A 5430-nucleotide genomic window follows, 5' to 3' on the forward strand; every position below is an offset into this window, starting at 1 on the left:
CTTTTGGCTAGATGCATTTCCCACCTAAAATATTTTCTTTAACAAAGTATTTCTCCTTTTCTTTTATGAAACGTCGACCCTATAGGCGAATCGAGTTTTACGGTCCCAACACCTTTTTCGATTTGAGTAGGAAGCTTCACGAATGTAAAACGGGTGTCAAATGAGTTGTCGAGATCTCAAGTTTCGCCCGCCTTAGCTCGATAGCCATGCGCTCAGTCAGGGAATGTACTAATGGCCATTAAAGAAACGAAGGCTTGCTTTTGTCCAAATTATTGGTATTCGGATGCAATCCAAATACCAGTAATTTGGCAAAGACGTTTCGTTGTCGATGTTACTTTCTTGTTTAAGGCTCTCAATGGCCATTTAGATGCTGACTTTTAACAATACCAAAAACAATATTTGTTTATTTCCACCATTTGCAGATCTCTCTGAATTACTGGTAGGGTTAGACACTACACTCACAAACATACAAATATACGTGTATTTATATAAGTATACGTATAATTATATAAATATAAAGATATAAATATAGTATAGTAACAATGTAGCAGAAAACGAATGCGCATACCTACACACTGTTAATATACGAAGCATATTTAACTGATACGAACTCTGAGAAACGGTCAGTTCGGCCACGTCGCACATGACATGATGGTCCCGACCTCAGCGAATACGAGGTTTGCGACGAAATGACCCTGTTAGAAATTAGGGGATAAAGCGGGCTTATGTGCCTAATGTCCGCCACAAATTTCTTGCACGCCAGATGACGTCTGGCCTCTAGAGACAGAAGCCCGGCACGCGCGAGAGCGTCCTCGTAGCTCAAGTCAGGACCAAAGATGATTGCATGTAAATAGCGCCCAGTGTGGCTGCTTAGTTTTAGGGTTCCAATACATTATCGTCTTTTTTAGCCATTTGCGTGAGATTATTCAACGAACGTTATCACCATACAGAGGATAAAGTTCATCGGCAGTTAATAGGATGTCTTATTCCAGAAATTTCTACTAAATATCCGGAATTGTTGGAAAATTTGGATCAACTTATGTCGCGGTTCACCGGTAATGGCAGATTTCAAGTGAAATCCATAAAGCAGGAAATCCATAAAGCCACCATGATGTTTAGATGTCTGCACGGGCTAGCTCCAAGGTATCTATATTCAAAGTTTACGTGGCGTGACTCTGCTTATGACCTCAGGGACTCTGAAAATAAGCTTAATGTTCCACTACCGCGCACTAATTATTACAGAAAAAGCTTTAGCTACAATGGCGCCACATTATGGAACAGTTTACTACGCGATATAAGGAACACAGAGTCTCTGGGGTTATTTAAACGTAAGATCAATGACATTTTTAAAGTCTAACGCACGGCATTCACGGAAAACAGCTTTAGTGTTATAGTATGTAGTTTTAATTTTAAATATCTTAGCGTATGTGATATGTATTTTTATAGGCTGATGAATTGATCGTGTCTAAATAAAGATTACAATACAATACAATCTTTAGACACGTTTGAAGTTTCTGGACTTGTTGGTACCAAGAAGAGGCCACCGAGGGGGCAGAAGCCAAAGCCTGTTTAAGGATTAAAGGAGGATTGACATTGTCAAGATGGAGTTTTAACACATCAAATTCTCAATTCTTTCAGCGAAGTAATCCAAGTAATCTCATTAACATAGTACCAACTGCAATTGCAGTCCAGCAACAGATGTGACGCAGTATCACGCAATGGTCACGCCACGTACTCAAGCCTTTCAGAAGTCAAAAGTCAGTGTGGCTCACCTCAATGCACAATCGATCAAGGACAGAAACCACCTAGTACAAGTGAGGAATTTAGTGGCTGTAAAGGAGTATAGAATTTTAGCGGTTTCCGAATCTTGGCTAAATTCCTCTGTTACGAACGCTGCAGTTGAGATTTATTTCTTATTAACCGAGCGGGAGGTCTGTATGGGAGAATCTTGACCGTGGTCGCCAGTAAAGACCGAACGCAGTGAGGTCTGTACCAGCGACCGAGGTCAAGATTCTCCCATACAGACCGACCTAGCTCGGTTAATAAGATGTTTATTATATGGCTGTGTCTTATATGCCAATTTTTTATATTCTTTGTACCTTTTTTTTCTAGACCGGTCTAGATGCTGGTCTAGATGGGAAAATCTAGACCGCTTTCAATATTGATTTCAGCCAATCAAATTCGTTAATTCGGTAGTTCCCAGTCCTTGTGAGACACAGCCATATAATAGCCTGCGAAACAAGCCCTGGGGGAAAGGAGGGGGGATTGTGGGGAGCGGAAAGTGCGGAGGGGAGAGGGAGGGCTTGCCACAGACCCCCACTAACAAACGAAACGCCCCCTATTTTCATATTCATATCGTCTTGCAGATGTCAATCAGCGCTTCTTAAAATTAACCAATCAGAAAGCACCATTAGCGAGCGCATAGTGAACCATGCAAACTGTCAAAACAACAACTAAAACTTGCTCCACGTGAGTGAGAAATGTCAGACGACAAGGAGGATCTGGCATCAAAATCTAAGAGAGGGAGAAAGTTAATCCAGAAGACGTAGTTTGCCGGTTTTGTGGAGTAGATTTAAGAATTAAATTTGAAAGTGGCTTCAAGAGTTTTGTAAACATTTTTAATCAGAGTCAAAGGGAAGAATTTCAGTGTGTCTTCGCCGATCGCCTTCGAACAGTCGGTTTTCACTTTGAAAATAAGTCGCACATATCTCAAATTATATGCCTTCCTTGTGCAAGAAAAGCTAACAGTTTTTGCCAGTTTTATGAATTGTTTAATAAGGCCGCTTCTCAATGTCAGGATTCCCGCAATGTTTCGTGGAAATGAAAGTTCTCAACACCGGCAGGAAAAAGTCCAGGTAGAAAGAGCTTGCGTGTCCGCTCGCCGGCACATGCAAAACCCACATCTAGCAGGGAGGCGTTGTTTGACTCGCCGACGAAAGGACAACCCTCAACTTCAACGATGGATACAAATTCAAACATTGATGATTTGGATCCAACGTCCATCGGCTTTGCAATGTTGTGGTTAAGGGCAAGTTTGTTCAGAATGTTTTGTTTGCTTTGCGTAACGGCTCATGACGAGTGTGACTTGGCGGCCTCGCCTTATTCAGATTAGTTTACCGCGTGCAGAACGTTTCGGTGACGTTCTTTGTTTTTTTTGTTGTCGCAAGAAGCGAGTGAAGTTGTTAGCATTAAAACCGGAATTTCAGAGACCTTGCGTGATTTAATTTGGTGTCACAGAAAACGTTTTCCACAAGTTTGAGAATGAAGACGCCATTCTTATCAAGGCCCTGAGCTTGAACAAGTGGATGGCTCCCACAAATATTTTAATGGAAAATATTTGGAAATCCTGGAACGTCATGCGCCTGCCAGGAAAAGGAAAGTCAGAAATCGGCCATGTCTATTTCTAGATCAAGAGATCAAGAAGTTGATGGATGAGAGAGATCAAGTATACAAAGTTGCTTGTGAGTCGGGCGCTGCTATAGACTGGGAACATTACCGTTGGTGTCGTAATAAGGCTATGTGATGCTGAAAGGAACTATGTTCAAAAGGAGATAAATGATAATCAGAGTAGCAGTGCCATGTGGAAGGTGAAACGAAACCGTGTATCCCGACGAAAGAGAGATCGAGACCGGTGTATTCATGGGATGTGACAGAACTAGCCAACGAGTTCTTTACTTCTGTGGGAGCGAGGGCTGCAGCTGAATCTGCGAGGCTTGCTTCAGTTAACGCTCTTCCAGCGTATAAAGCCCCCTCAGCTAAGACCATATTCCAACTAGAGGAATTCCGATTCCGCGCAGTCACTACCTTTGAAGTACGCAAGATCACTGTGTCTTTTCCTTCAAATAGGGCACCAGGAATGGAGAAGTTACACTAAGTGTGATCAAAGATGCCCTACCGGTTATACTTTCAGTCCTGACCTTGTCCAAATCAAACACCAATTATTTGAAACGAAGCTTCTCTTACAGCGGGGCCATGTTATGGAATAAATTGCCCAAAAACTTAAAAAATGCTTCATCCATTAACCATTTTTGGCGAAATGTTAACGTAGTCGATATAGAGGATTCCCACACGGCAATCATGTAAAGGAGTTGATTAATCTCAGTTTTTATTATGTAACTGATAATTTTCCGTGTTTAAATAAAGATTTACATACATACGTACATACATCACTTTTAACATCGGTTTTTCCATCTGCTTGGAAAGAATCCGTAGTAATACCAATATTAAAGGAGGGAGATCATGAAGTTGCCAATAACAACCAGCCAGTATCTCTGCTTCCCGCTCTGTCTAAGATCTTTGAACGGAAAGCTCTCAATCAGTTAACAGAGTATACAACACGTCGGAACTGTTTAACTGAACATCAAATGGAAACAAGAAGAAGTACTCGACAGAAACACTTCTTGTTTTTATGTCTGATATGCAATGGATCAGAAACAAGTCACAGCATTGGTTCTGTTGGACTTGTCGAAGGCTTTTGACAGCATCGAGCATGGGATCCTTTTTACGTAAACTTCTAGAAATGGGCGTATCTATGCAGGCCTTGGAATGGTTTTGAAGCTATTTAACGGACAGGACCCAGCGGGTGAGAAATGGATGTGAGGTGTCAGGTCCGCGCCATGTAGCTTACGGTGTACTCAAGGGTCGATCTTGGAACCGGTCCATGTAATATAGATACTCTAAGACAGGTCTTAGCAGGGAGCAGTACACAGCCACCAACTCCCCATCTTGTACCCAACAAGCTTTCAGTTTTCTAAGAGCATAGAGGCGACGGTTCGCTTTCTTTATTATATAGTTGCAATGAGTCGACTAAGTAAGGTCCATAGAAATATACACCCCAAGATTTTTATAGCCTAGAGGACCGTTACTTACTGAGACATTTTGATACTAAATCGTTAAAACAGAAATATGCTAGGACAAACATACTTAAAAATAGTCACTTTTATAGGATTTTGGACGAATGGAACAATTTGCCTCATGATAATTAATAATAATTTATTAATTTGTAGTGCGCTTTTTAACATGAAATGATCAAAAGCGCATCAAAAGCGCTCTTGAGGTCCGTTCGGCATGCAATGTTGACAAGCTTAAAGCTAGTGTTATTAAATTTGTAACAAAATTGTAAATATTTCGACAATTTTTTCGCGAGCTTACTGTAATTTTTATGAGGTGATTTGTTTTAATATGGGGTCACGCTACTCTTTTACAAATCAACCTTATGGCATTTGTTTTTTCTTTTTCTTTCTCTTCTCCTGTAAATATGCCATTAAATTGTAATAAAAACAAATCGTCCTTGAGTAGCCGCAGAAGCACATCAATAACTCATTGAGGTGGCAAGGCGAGCTAGGGTAGGGAAGTTGCCCAAAGAACTTCTGTACGAAGTCACACGATCACAGTCACAGTCGAGGAAAGCCTGGTTACTAGTTTAACTTC

This window comes from Stylophora pistillata, chromosome 2 (assembly GCF_964205215.1).
Source record: "Stylophora pistillata chromosome 2, jaStyPist1.2, whole genome shotgun sequence".
Taxonomy (NCBI): Eukaryota; Metazoa; Cnidaria; class Anthozoa; order Scleractinia; family Pocilloporidae; genus Stylophora; species Stylophora pistillata.